Source organism: Lygodium microphyllum, chromosome 20 (genome assembly GCF_053477565.2).
Source record: "Lygodium microphyllum isolate KBCC chromosome 20, Lygodium_microphyllum_v1.1.10, whole genome shotgun sequence".
NCBI classification, from domain to species: Eukaryota; Viridiplantae; Streptophyta; class Polypodiopsida; order Schizaeales; family Lygodiaceae; genus Lygodium; species Lygodium microphyllum.
This window is the reverse complement of record NC_141154.1, coordinates 136,742,170-136,757,832: the sequence shown is the minus strand read 5'-3', so window position 1 is coordinate 136,757,832 and position 15,663 is coordinate 136,742,170.

Genomic DNA, 15,663 nt, shown 5'->3' with positions numbered 1-15,663 from the left:
GTTGCTTCTTAAAGAAATTGACATCAATAGCTATTTGCCTATATTGTTTGATGATCGTGTCAGTATCATGCTTCATCATATCCTTAACTTCACTAAGGTCATTCGAGGCACTTGACGCATAGCCATGATCGTCCACTTGTCATTCCATTGGCCTAACCACTTGATTGGGAATTGGTTGTTGATTCCCTGGAACAACATTAGAATTTGTCATTTGGCTTCCAACATTTGATAGAGCCATCTAAGTAACCATAAGCATGGTCACACTGGGAGGAGCTAGCAACATGGGCACATTCTAGATCATGCTTTCTCTCCCATTGGAAGTACTCATGGGTGTTCCTTGATCTCCATTTGTCAATGCCAAAGTATTTACAGCACCTAGACTTGGATTCCAATTTTCCCTAGAGGTATAGGCCATTTGTAATCATGACTCTACCTCCTCTGCTCGTGTAATAGCCGTATCAATGTCATCAAGAGCAACACTACTCAATTACACCTGGATATTAAAGTTTAGCCCATGCAACAAGTATTGTAGCTAAGCAAGGCTGGAATGGGAAAATAATTATGAACTTACGAAATACTTCCTTCAATTTCTTGGCATAGCCTCGAACATTCTTGTGAGGTTCTTGACATGTTACATTGAGAACACGTAGCTAATACTTACCTCCCTTTTCTGGGGGAAAATCTCTTCAAAAGGCCGTAAAAAATAGTCAATCATAGTTATGCTCCCAGCTTCTAGGCTATTATACCATACTACAACTCCTCCTTTCAAAGTCATATTAAAGAGCATCATCAAGTGTCCTTCATCTTGGATTCAACAATTGAACATTGACTTTTGGAACTCATTAATATGAAATTCTACATCTTCCTCTACTAACCCATTAAAAATGGGTAGAGAAAATCCTAAGGCTGGCAAGTCCGGTGTCCCCTTTTGGGATTGCAATGGGTTGTGCCATTACGATTGGATTCGGTAAAGGTCCTTGAACTATTATCCCACTTGAAGTGGACTGACTAACTAGAAGAGGAGAAGTACTAGAACTTCTTCTCCTAACAAACTATTCATAGAACTAGGGTTGCTAAACCCTCCCTTGTAGGGATATTGAACTACTCCGCTAAAAGGAGAATATCTCCTAATAATCTCAGTTTGCCATCTAGCATGTTCAAATCTTTATTGCTTTTGAAGCTCAGCTTGATGGTTTTTTGAGTCTATTTCATTGCCTTTTGGCATACACTAATAAACTCATCCCTATCGACCAAGATTTAGACATCACCACTTATTAGCAGCTGCTAGTAAATGCACCACTTACTGTCAGGACCTAAAACGGGCCCAACACTGGCTCTAAGGCTCTAGCCATGCCTTTATGCTCAAAGAAAACACCCCACGGTCTCACAGCTAAGAGCGTCTGGAGGCTATATACTAATCTAAGCAAATAAGTGTTTGTATGGCTTGTAATTCAACAGATAACCCTTTCCAAGCTCCTCACAGGGAGCCCTACACATATTGGTGTTATCACCACGTAAAATAGACATAGAGAGCATCCCTCGGCTAATTGCCATGGCCCCTCTATGGATCTCCTCTAAACCTTGACAATTGGCCTTGAAATGCACCATTCAAATATAAAGCACATGCGATATATAGTCCTCTCTTATAAAAAATAGTTATAGGAGATAAAATATAATACTCACTATACACTCCCCAAAGAAACCGATCGCTAGCTCTACAACTTGGGATACCTCACCCTCAGCGTGGGTCAATATTTATGAAGACAATTGCCATGTATCCAAGATGATACCATGTGTTGAATGCAATAAAACTGTGAATGATTCATAGTGATCAACCATTTTTATTCATTTGAAACAGTATTGTGACAGTACAAAACCTTTTTTTTTTCATGCTTTCATTCAAAGCATAATTGTTGCATTGCATAGGGTTAGCATTGAGTATGCTCGTGCTATTGAATCCTTTAATTCTCAAAACACATGTATCCTATATGAAAAAATCATTAAAAAAAATCAAATTCAGCATGTAATTAGCACTTATTCCCCCTCCTTTCCCTATTGTTTAGGGTTATGCATTCAGTTGTAGGTTTAGAGTGCCTTTTGATGTATTTTTTTTCATAAAGAGTGATAAATACTCACTTTAATATAAAGATAGGGCCAAATTGAGGTTAAACCTCATGCATTAGCCCTAACATACATCCACGGACACATATATTATTTTTTTCTATTTTTTAATCGTAAAAAATCTATTTTTTCTATTTATTTATCAATAAATACGGATATTTGATGATTTTTTAATGTGACTTGATTAGAATTGCTAAGAATTATTTTCATTACTTGTTTCATTCCATAAAAACACCATTGCCACCTCAAAAGCCCCAAAATCCATGATTTACCTTAAAACCACAATTTTGCGGGTTTAGCAAGTTTATGTAAAAATTAATAGACGACTGGTTCTTGCTAATTTCCTTAATGATTCTCATAAAACAGATCATTGACAATCAGAAGCAATCATTTTCAACCATTTGCAATCAAGATCTATCATAAAACGATGAAATTTATCACTTACTCATAAAATCACGCTTTATCTCACATGTATCTTGTATTTGGAAGGCTGTTGATGCTCATTAACAACCCGCTAATGCTCCTCCAAACATCGATCTATGCTCCATCATATCTCAGCATCATTTCCCAATGGAAATCCCTCAAATCAGCCCACCCCATTCTCCCATAGAATAAGGTATGAAAACATGTACTAAAGAGAGAGAGAGAGAGAGAGAGAGAGAGAGAGAGAGAGGAGAGAAAGAATAAATTCTAAATTTTCCATTTGGGCAGCCATTTTACGTGAGACATCAAGCGATTGAGAGCAAAAAATTCAAGAATTCTATAGAATTGATCAGGTGGGGTGCTTGTTTTCAGCCCCTCCATCCCCCATCCATTAATTCATCATGAAGGAGGGGGGCATCATTTCTACAGCGGGGCCGCTGAAAAATGCCCCCATCCTTAATTAGAAAAATTTCAGTTGGCCCTCTTGTTGGCCCCCAAAGACCATGCTCACTTGAACTTTGGCTAAATTTTTACCTTCCCAATTGGTCGGCTTAATTCGTCCAGGAACTGATTCCATATCTAAAAAATCTCGTGTGTCCAGCTTGAGGTCCTAAATGGCCAAGAAGTTGTCTTAATTTGGTCCGACACTCGAAAAAATTATGAAAAACATGCAATCACTACAAAGGTTGAAATTGCATTTCTGTCTTCCATGGTCACTTAAAATCACCAAATCCGTGTCTTTTGCTTTCGTCAGGCTTTAAATTCCACTTTAAATTTGCATCATTCCACTCTTTTCCATAATGTCTTAGAGATTTAAGTCCTTCTTTAGATAGAATCATAAAGCTCTTTGATGCGATCACAAGGGTTCAAACAAATCCAAACTTTGAGCTCTATATCAAAATTTATGGCCATTTTAAGTTCTACCCAATGTGTAGAAATTTTTATGCATGAGCTACATGTGAATACAAAAGGATTGCATTTTCACCTTTTTTTAAAACTTCTAAATTTGTAAAAACATGGATACTTTCAATTTTAGGTAAAATTTTGAAAAACACTCAAATTAGGTAACTTTTGCATTGGTCATTGATTATGTAAGCCACAAATGCTAAAAGCAACCCCCCTCCCTCTTCCCTCCCCCTTTCCCAAACTAGTATATAAAGGGTTGAAGGGTACTACATAGAGACACAACTCTCTTGGAGGAGACATCATCTTGTGGGTGCAAGTAAAGTTAAAGGGAAGATCTCTCTCTTAACTTCTCCCTCTCTCTCTCCTACAATTATGTGGGAGCTTCCTAGAAATCTACCAAGCTTCTCCCCTCTTCTCCATGTGTGCACGGAAGCTCTACTGATATCCATCGAGATTTTTTTTCATTTTCCACAATTTTGTGGAAGCTCTATTGAATTTACTTTAAACAATGGCCCCTAAGAGACATCATGAAGAAATGCAATAATTTGAGAAGGCACTTCTCGAGAACTTGAGAAAGATATCCTAGCGAAAAAGATCATAGATGGATTCAATCATATAGACCATACCACATAAGTCATGATAATCGGGTTTAAGTTATTTACTTTATATTTTTTTACTTTTACTTGGATTAAAATATTTTCTTTAATTGAGCTTATTTATTAATGGGAAAATATTGTATTCCTTACTTTGGTATGTTTGTTTTATGATTTTTCTTATGAAGTAATAAAAAGATTTAAGATAATATGTGGCTATTAGATTAGTGGGACCAACAAAGCCATCGATAGTAGTTGGATTATCCCCAAGTTCTAACAAGAATATTAGAGTAATTGAGATAAACCCAAAAGGGCCCTGCTTGGTATCAAAGGCCAAGAGCTAAGTGGTGAAAATGGCCAAGCGCATTGTTACTACATCTCCTTAGGTGGAGGAGCTCAAAGGGTCTCTGAGACAATAAATCCCTTAGTAGCCTATAATAGACATGTAGAGCCTCATTTTCTCAGTCTTGGTTTCAGGGGTGGATGACCTCGAATATGATTCAAGAATTGGAATGGCCTTGACAGGTCAAGAGTCCTCGTAGGGGCTGAGATGGCTTCATGAAGGTCAGGATCCTCATAGGGGATCGTATTAAAGGAATTGAACCCTAAATAAAAGGAACTACTTTTCTTATTGATTGTTTATGTCTTATTCCTAAATTATGTGCAATAAATATTGGTTCATTATTTATGTCTTATGCCTAAATTATATGTAATGAGATAACAAAAAGGAAGTTTCTTTTATATATTCTCATAGTGTGGCAACATGCTTTACTAAATAGATAACTAAAACAAACCCATCAAGGAAAGTGGGAGGCCTTAGTCTTGACAACTCATAGTCTATGGTTGGGTGGAACAATCAGTTGTGTAACTTTCCTAAACACTAGATAGAGCTATTAGAATGTGGCCCTCCAATTTGGTAGGATAGTTAATCAACTTAATACCATTTTAGGGGATCAGAATGAGGTTGAATATAGGTCCTAAGGGCTATGGAAGTACAAAAGATAGGTCCACTCTCTTTGAACCAAGTGTGGTATTAGCCCACTCTCACCTTTGATTAGTTAAAAAGTGACCCTTCTGAGGTGGACATCAGACTATTATTTAGGAGATCTTTGTAGTTTAGAAACCCTCAAGTCGATCCTTCAGGTTGAGGCCTTAATATTTTGTTGCAGCACAGACTTGAAGATTACCTAACCATCTAAGTCTGTAGTGTTTCCAAAACGGGTCTAGATGGTGCTATTCATGGAGAGGTATCTAAGTAACTACTAAGCAATGCTTCCCCTCCCCTAGGGCCGATATGTCGCACACGGTATTAGAGTAAAAGTTTATTGAAGTATAGGGTTTTATGAAAATAATATTTTGAGAATATTAGAGATAATTGTCTTGTTCTTAACTTATTAAAGTCATGAAATATATTTTCAAATTACTTGGAGAAACTTAGTCCAAGTCATTTCCAAGAGGGTTTGATTGAGAAAGTGATATTGATACTATGAGGAAGGGATTTCCCAGATTAAGAGAAGAAAAGTGATAGATTGTTTGAAAATGAGTTGATATAGTAAATCCAAGTGTTTGGATTGAGAGGGTTGTGGATAACTAAATTACTTACTAATTTTGATGGCATAGTATCTTGAGGATCTAAGAGAAAATATTTTAATGACCTCACAAACATTCAAATATAACTATAGCTGAATTGCAAGAGAAGAAATTCCTTCTCAATTAAATAAAAGCTCTAAACTTCAATGATGAGGGTGCCAAAGTTGAGGTAGATGCAGAAGTTTGGATTGATCGTATGGATGATTATTCTTGGCTTTTAGAACCAATGAAACAAACATATCTATGGTGGCATGTTTACACCTTATTGGTGAAGCCACCCTTTTACCATATTTTAAAACCTTGAAGATGAATGCGTTTTTTGCCTTCAACAACTTGACCTAACCCTGAAAGCAATATTACTCAAATTTTTGTTACCTATTGAAATTATGCTCCACAAATGTCTATTACCCAACAGATTGTAAGGTTTTGCCAAGGCTTAAACTTTTTATCTCAATTATCATCTTGAATTGATGAGGCCAACCACTTTAGAAGATACCCTAATGTGAAACTAAGCCCTTCATTAAAGAGATTAGTAAAGATCGTGGAAAAACTTACATTCCAAGAGGAAAGGAAAATAATTACGATGCAATGTCTACCTCAGAATATAGCCATATTTGTCAAGATTGTGGGAGAGAAGGAAGGAGTCTCGCTTGAAGCTTTCTTGCTTGCACAATGGGGGAAGACACACAAGGGTGGAGGCTGAAAACAGTTTTCCTCTTCTTAGTTGTGTAAGCCAAAAGAACTCAAGTACAAAGAAATAGAAGAACCCTCTTTATGGGTCTCAAACCAAACTCAACTAACTAAGGTGGCATACTAACTGAGGCACGAACTAGAGTAGATAAGGATAGCTATCATGTAGCTATTATTCATGGGCGGTATACCAACCGCATCTGCAACTGACACGTCGGTGACATAAATGCACAACGGTCACCCTGGCGTATCACGAGTGGAGCTCGATATCTCAACACTCCCCCTCGAGCTCAATCCCAATTCCTGCACACCAAGCAGGTCTCTGAACTTGCGCAGCTTCTCTGCGCCCAATGCCTTCGTGAATATGTCAGCTACCTGATCCTCTGTGCTGACATAAACTAGATCAATAAGACCTAGTAAAACCCTCTCTCGCACATAGTGATAATGCACCTCAATGTGCTTTGTTCTAGCATGATAGACTGGGTTATTTGCCAAGTGTATACTACTCATGTTGTCACAATAAATGACAACTGGTCCATCTGTAGACTGATGCATATCATAAAGTAGCTTATGCAACCAAGCTACCTCACATGCAGCCATTGCTGCACCCCTGTACTCAGCCTCTGTGCTCGACAAGGCAACTGTAGGCTGTTTCTTGCTGCTCCAAGTGACTGCAGCACTCCCAAAAGAGAACACATATCCACTGGTAGATCGTCTATCAGAAATACTACCAGCCCAATCAGCATCAGTGTATCCATGCAGCTGTATCTGAACCCCAGTCTCATAAAATAGTCCATACTGCAATGTGGACTTCACATACCTGAGTATGCGTCTAGCCGCATCCAAATGTGGTTTCCTTGGAGCCTGCATAAACTGACTTACCAATCCAACAGCATAGCTCAAATCTGGCCTGGTAATAGTCATATAAATCAAACTTCCTACTATGCGTCTGTACATAGTAGGGTCTTCCAGAAGCTCACCTGCATCTGCGCTCAGCTTCACATTCTGCTCCAAAGGAACTGAAATAGGCTTGCAGCTTGTCATCCCATATTTGGACAGCATGTCCAATCCATACTGCCTCTGCAAGAGCTGTATCCCACTTGGTGATCTAATCACCTCAATGCCCAAGAAATAACGCAGCTCTCCCAAATCCTTCATCTCAAACTTCTGCTTCAATAGCATTTTCACATGAAGGATATCTTCATCACTGTCACCTGTCATAATCAAATCATCAACATAAATGACAAGTAGCATAATACCTTTCTCTGTTTTTCTCACATAAAGTGAGAAATCTGCCTTGGAAATCTGAAAGCCAATAGTGACAAGATACTGTCCTATCTTGTCAGACCATGCTCTAGGTGCTTGCTTCAAGCCATACAAGGCTTTCTTCAACCTGCAAACAAACTCAGGATGAACAGCATGCACATAACCTGGTGGCTGCTCCATATAGACCTCTTCTTGCAAATCACCATGCAAGAAGGCATTCTTTACATCCATCTGATGTAAAGACCATCCCTTTGATGCAGCCATAGCAATGACTGCTCTTACGGTTGCCATCCTTGCAACCGGACTGAATGTTTCTTCATAGTCAATGCCATATGTTTGTGCATACCCCTTGACTACTAATCTTGCCTTGTATCTGTTCACAGAACCATCAGCATTGTGCTTCACCTTATAAACCCACTTACAGCCAATTGCATTCTTACCTTTAGGCAAAGGTACCAATTCCCATGTAGCATTTGCTTCCAAGGCATCCATTTCTTCATCCATGGCTTTCTCCCATTTTTCTTTTCCCATGGCTTGCTCAAAAGAAGTGGGTTCTGGTTCCTGTATCACCTTGACCATATATGCATAGTGAATGGCTGTAAATCCATCATATTTCAGCCTATCCACAGGATACCTAGCTCTCGTAGACCTGCGCAAAGTAGGTTCACTCCCAGGTGCTCTCAAAACATCCCTCGTCTTCCTTACTCCAGGTGTAACAATAGAAGGAATACCCAACTCATCATCAATGCTCTGTTCTGAGCCACTGGATTCACCATCCACATAAGAGTGACCTGCATTCACATCAAACATGGGCTGATCAACCTTCTCTTTTCCTTTTCGTGATACCTGCATACCACTATCTGCATTGCTTTGAGAAGATTCTCCTGATCTCAATCTGCCTGTCCATGGCGAAGAATGTGAACCACTGCTAGAGGGGTCTCCAGGTCCACTAATATTTTGTGACTGCTGCTGTGAATTCTGTGCAGCATTACCATTTTGTGCATCTACATCATCAATCACATTTACTGGTTTATACCAGCTACTCATCTCATCAAAAACAACATCTCTGCTCACTGTAAACTTACGAGTAGAAGGGTTATAGCATCTATACCCTTTTTGCTGCAGAGAGTAACCAATAAAGATGCACTTCTCAGCTTTTGGATCCAACTTGGATCTCAACTCATCTGGCACATGTACATAGGCAATGCAACCAAAAATTTTCAAATGAGAAATATCTGGTTTCCTACCAGTATACCTCTCCTCTGGAGTCATTCCATGTATTGCTGCAGTGGGAGTCCTGTTCATTATGTAGACTGCTGTAGCAACTGCTTCAGCCCAATAAAAATCTGGCAGGTCTTTTTCATTGAGCATGGCACGAGACACCTCTCCAATATGTCTGTTTTTTCTTTCTGCAATTCCATTTTGTTGTGGGGTATGACTGCATGAATATTGCTGCTTTATGCCATGCTCCTGCAAGAACCTTGCAAACTCATTTGAGAGGTACTCTCCCCCTCCATCTGACCTTAGGCATTTTATCTGCAAGCCTGTTTCTTTTTCAACCATAGCTTTAAGAGTTTTGAAATGCCCAAAAACTTCACTTTTCTTTTTCATAAAATACACCCAAACTTTTCTGCTATAGTCATCAATAAAACTGACAAAATAATGACAGCCTCCAAGAGATGCAGCTTTAGTAGTCCACACATCAGAGTGGATTAATTCCAATGGCTTCTTACTCTCTTGAACATGTCTAGGAAATGGTTTCCTTGCCTGTTTTCCAAACTGACAGGCTTCACATACCTTATGCATTTCTGCAACCTTGAATTTCGGCAAACCTGCAACAATATTTTGGGCCTGCATTGATTTAAGTCGCTGTACATTAACATGACCAATGCGTTTATGCCAGATATCAATATCTGCAACTACACCAGTCCCATGTGCAAACATTGCTGCACTCAATTCAGACATGTCTGCATCCAATGTAAACATTCTGCCCTTCTTCTTTCCTTTTGCTATCAAGCGACCTTTATTTTTCATATCCTCAACAAAGCATCCATGAGGATTAAATCTGACCTGCAAGCCCTGCTCAACCATTTGACCAACTGAAACCAGATTCTTGGTGATATTCGGGACATGAAATACATCGGACAGGTATTTCTTTTTCCCATCCTGCATAGACAAGGGAATTTTTCCAATCTGCACAATAGGATGTGCAGTATCATCACCAGTCTCCACAAATCCTTGTTTTTCCATTTTCCTTGCATCCTCCATCCATTCTGCATGACCTGTCATGTGGTTTGATGCACCTGAGTCAACATACCATACATCATTGCTTTCTTCTGCACTTGTCACAGAATTGTTCATGTGCTGCACCATGAACAAATGCTCATTTCTGTCATCACCCTGTCTGCTAGAAGATGCATAATTCCCTTGTTGCAGTTTTCCATTCATGATGTCATTCTGCTTTTTATAGCAGTCTTTAGCCATATGACCCATTTTACCACAGTAGTAGCATTCAACATTACTGTTTGCATTTTGACCTCTTTGCCATCCACCACGACCTCTTTGGCTCCCCCTGCCTCTAGAGTTACCACGTCCTCCTCCATAGGACTGGTTTTCTTGAGTTTGCTGCATATTCTGATTTCTACCACGGCCTCCAAATCGGCCTCCTCTACCTCTGCCTCTACCTCTTCCAGCATTTGAGTAGAAGACAGCTTCTTTTGAAGTTCCTCCTGAAGAAGATGCACCACCATTTCTCTGTTCCTCAGAAATTAGAAGAGCAATCAACTCCTCAAAATCAGGAAATCTTTCACGGACAGAAATGGATGTCCGAAACTGTGCATAATCCTTTCCTAGACCATTCAAGGTCACAGAAACTAAATCATCATCTTCCACTGGCGACCCAATGGAAGCAAGTGCATCTGCAATCTTCTTCACCTTCATGTGGTAGTCATTGATGCTCATACTTTCTCTTTGCACATTATGCAACTCTTGCTTGAGCTGCATTTTCCTGGCTTGAGTATTTGTGCTATACATTTTTGACAAAGTATCCCATGCCTCCTTTGGCGTACTTGCATCCTGAATATGCACAATCATAGAGTCTGAAATACTGATAGACAGCCAATACATAACTTTCCTGGCTCTCTCATGCCATGCTTTAAATGCCTGCATTTGCTGTTGATTGGGAACATCAGGAAGAACTGGTTCTTCTTCATTTCCTGCAACAAATTCCCAATATCCTTTTCCCATAAGGAAATTCGTCATTCTAAACTTCCATGCTTGGAAGTTGTTCTTGTCAAGCTTTTCAGTGACAATCTGTGAGAGAGAATCAGACGCCATTACAGAACACTGCAAAAAGTTCTGTCACTGCAAAGAACACAGCTTCAGCCTCACAAGGGCTAATCTGCAAAACTGACGAAAGTGGTATTTGACCACACAGTCACTTCCTAGTGACGATTTTGCATCAACAGGCAACAGGGATGATTCTGTAACTCCCAATGTCTCTACGCACAAGCATACAATGCAATTTTTACAGTAACTATTCACCGACCTGTAGAACAGTGGCTGCACAGCATAAAACTGGGCCTTTTCCTGAGTGCGTGCAGAAATTTTCCGCCTCCAAAACAGGCCCCGAAATGGCCTCAAATCAAAAAAATAAGGTCGCCGAGAGCTAAAGCTCTCGCCCGCAGCATATACTGCCCTCTTGCTTCACCGCGAAGGGCGTCTCAACCTGAGACAATGCACTCCTGCACTTCCGGCTGTGCTACCTGCAGAGATCTGCTCCCAAAACAGAAAATGAAAGCAACACTGCTCCTCTTACCAGAACACCGCGATCTTGGCTTGCTTTCTTGAGCTCCTTACCACGAACAAGGCTCTGATACCATGTCAAGATTGTGGGAGAGAAGGAAGGAGTCTCGCTTGAAGCTTTCTTGCTTGCACAATGGGGGAAGACACACAAGGGTGGAGGCTGAAAACAGTTTTCCTCTTCTTAGTTGTGTAAGCCAAAAGAACTCAAGTACAAAGAAATAGAAGAACCCTCTTTATGGGTCTCAAACCAAACTCAACTAACTAAGGTGGCATACTAACTGAGGCACGAACTAGAGTAGATAAGGATAGCTATCATGTAGCTATTATTCATGGGCGGTATACCAACCGCATCTGCAACTGACACGTCGGTGACATAAATGCACAACGGTCACCCTGGCGTATCACGAGTGGAGCTCGATATCTCAACAATATTTGTATGGTAACAAAAACTCAAGGAAATTGCCAATGCTTCACTTGTGACCAAGTGGGTCATTTCAAGGCAGCATGCCCAAAAAGAAAGTGTTATAAACTGCAATAAGCTCTATCACTTATTGTTTGAATGTCTGAATCCCATCATTGGAAAGCCACAGACTTTGGCTAAACCTTGAAAATAAAGTAATGGAAAAATTTTGAATTCTAACTATATCCTTAATAATGGATCCATTATATTACCCTATTGGTATGTATCAAATATTATCTTTTAAATATCCTAGTGATAGAGTTACAAGTATAGTAGACTACTTTTGAGAATGTACCACTAGTTTTGCCAAGATAAGGACATCTCGATTTTTTCAAGGGGGGCTTGATATAATGTACCCACCTTCATACCTTACATATTATGTAATATTTAGTGATAAAAGCAATCAAAGATGTTGCATATTTTGTTGGACATTAGTAACTTCAAGAGTAGTAACATTTGAAAGTATTAAAGGCCTTACCTTTATTGATTTTTTTCAAGATATTAGTAGGGATTGTTGATAGAAAATCATGAAGATTGAATTTGACATTTTTAAATTTCTCAAAAATATGAAATGAAATGATAGAATCATAGAGATCATCACCTAATTTTACATCTAAACATATTTGAATTCCAAGTCTTAGATCAAATGTTATGGCCATTTTAAGTTCCATCTAGTGTGCATGAATTTTTATGCATGAGTTGTGTACGAGTATAAGTGTTTTTTCTTTTTTTGGACTCCTAAATTTGTAAATATATAAATACTTTCAAATCTAAGTAAAATTCTTAAAAATACTCAAATTAGGTAGATTTTACATCGGTCATCGATGATCTAAGCTGCAAACACAAAAAGTAAAATCCCCTGTCCCCCCACACAACTCTTTTGGAGGAGACACATGATATTTCCTAAAATCCTCAAGATTCTAGTCGAAAGAAACTAGGCTACCACCAATATAATACCATCTATTGTAATAAAAGATAAGGATGAAACTTTGAGTACCAAGCATGTGTTTGCAAGCAATAGAGGCTTGATCTATCTTATGAATTAGATTGCCTTCTATCTCGGTATCCCAATCCTATTTGATAAATTGTAAGACATGATCATATGTCAACATCTTAACTGATAGCATGGCCTTTGATCTTCTTAGCTTAGCATTGAAAAAGAAATCAAAAAACATATTAATAGATATAAACAATGTAATTTTTCTTGGCCTACTTGAGATATTAGGTTTTAATGCTCTCTATATCTCAAAAATATTTTGTATCTATAGCTCTCACTAGTGGTTGGACTTGGGGTGGCAAAGACTACTCAAGGCTTGTAAAATTAGGCGAAGGAAGAAGGGATATTACTTTCCGTTGGCCATGTTGCATAGGGATAATATAAGAATGGTCATTAAAAATAATTCCATTCTCTCTACGAGTTGTGTTTTTCTTCTACCTTTGTACATTTCTTCTCCAATCAAACCATGTACAATATCAATAAAATCAATTATAGACTCGATTGACTGTCATTCCTCAATATTAGAAAGATAGATATCTACAAATCAAAATAATATTTACTATAATAAAACCTAATATCAAGTTTAATATAAAAAATAATTGAGAATGAAATACTTATAATTTGATCTATACAATAGAAGATTTAAAGTTCCAAGTTCCAAATGCAACTCTCAATGCATAAATATATGTTTTATTAACATCTCTTTTATGCTATTCTTGTTTGCTCCAAGTCTAAAATATTTGACCTTCCACTTCCAAGCAAAGAGAAAGAACTCTTACATCTCTTATCTTCTCCTACATTTTTCTTATTGCATGGTAATCCAACTACCTTTGCTAATAATAGTAAGAATCCATTTTTCATTTATTTAGAATGAATAAAATACAAATATAGATGTGATTTTAGAGCTTGGACACCTTGTTAAAAGGTCAAAAATTTTATGTCTCCATGGCAAACAAAGAGGAGAGAAAGAAACAGACTACCACCAAGGAAGAAAAAAGACAAGAAGAACAAAACAAGGAAGGGAAAAAGGAAGAACATTAAGCTTTTTGGTAATTTGAATTTAGATTCAATTGTAATTACTATACAATCCCAAATAAGTCATTAATATAAAGTGGTTGAGACCCTATATTATTAATGTAAAAGATGTCATAATCACAATTACAATATGTTGAAAATAGATATTTATGATTTAAAAAAATTGTAATATTGTATCCATATCTTTTTATTTCTTTATTTTAAATAAAACTTATTTTATGGAGTCTTTGCTCCCTTTGGTCTCTAGAGCACACTCTCTCTACACATAAAAAGCATTTTGAGATCTCAAAACTCCCCGAATGTGTCGATGTCATCCAAATTTTGACATCTAACTAGGTGAGATCCATTTTGATAGTCTTTCCAATCTCTGAGCAACATAAAGGAAGAGAGCATGCATCAAGGGAATATTGAAAGGGAGTCAACCTGTCCAGGATACCGAGGGCGTGTACCTCGAACTAGGTGGATATTTATGCATAGCAAGATGAGGTATCTCCCTCTCCAATAAGTTGTCAAGAGGACTCAAGGGCCAACCATGCATATTTGTGTCTCAATAGATCCCATGAATTGTGTATAAATGATATTGGTAGCCCCTAACTCAGCTCAAATGATCTCATGTGAAATCAATGCCTTACACCTAATAAGCTAAGAAATTGTGGATACAAGAGGCTTCTCCATTGATCTCCACGTGTCATAAGTGCAAACATATCTACTATGGTGATCAATACTAGGGCCCCATATTTGCACTTTGTATAGCAATGTGGATGTGAACAATGTATCAAAAATCCATAGCTTAATGCAAGGTTCTACGAACTACACATGTGCACACATTGTCTCCAAGGCTCCGAGTGATATATACCCCATGCTAGTCTAGTATATGTTTTCCCTCTCATAAAGAAAATGGAACATGCTAATAGGACACCAAAAAGGGACTTATTAATGGGACACCTAGATATATATAGGGGTCCACATACTCAATCTCATCCTATCCACAAGTGAAGTATGATGTTAAATACCATAACCTTAGTTTTACTAAGGTTCAGTATAGTGAGAATCCACTATCTAATGTATACTGATGCAATGCCTCCAAATGTCTTTGTAGCCCATGGAGAATTAGCTTTATCAGTACTACAAAATCATTTGCATGTATAGGAGATGTATCCTAGTGCTAGCAAAAGTGGAGCTCCTATTTCTCCTCCTTTTAAGAGATGTAATCAACAATACTATCAATGTGCAAGCCAAATAATGTGGGAGAGAGAGGACATCCCTATTTCACACCAATAGTGTAATGAACAAGCATGCTAAAAGGCCTATGGGTATCCATATTTTTCCAACCACTCTCATAAAGTACCAAAATCACCTATATGAGACCCTTAAGGACTCCCATATCATTAAGTTTGTGTAGTAGCTTGTCTTGTGGTATTGTATCAAAATACTTGCGAAAGTCCACAAAGCAATAGTAGATTTGTTAGTCATGGGATTTTTCCTCCTAAATGATCACTCTAAGTGGTAAATGTGGTCTAGGAAGAGAAGCCCCTCCTAAACTCGGTCGTCCTTATGCTCTACAAACCCACCTCTGTACCCAACCACTCAACTCCTACTCAAGAATGGAAGCATATAACTTGGGCCAATGTATGGTTGATTCATGATAGTCAAGGGTAGGGTAGGGTCCCCTAACTTGAGGATAGGCACAATAGTGTTTGTGCTTTGGCTCTCTATGAAGTCTTCACATGTGGCTCTATTAGACATCTCTACTAGTAGTCCTACCACCAACTCTCTAG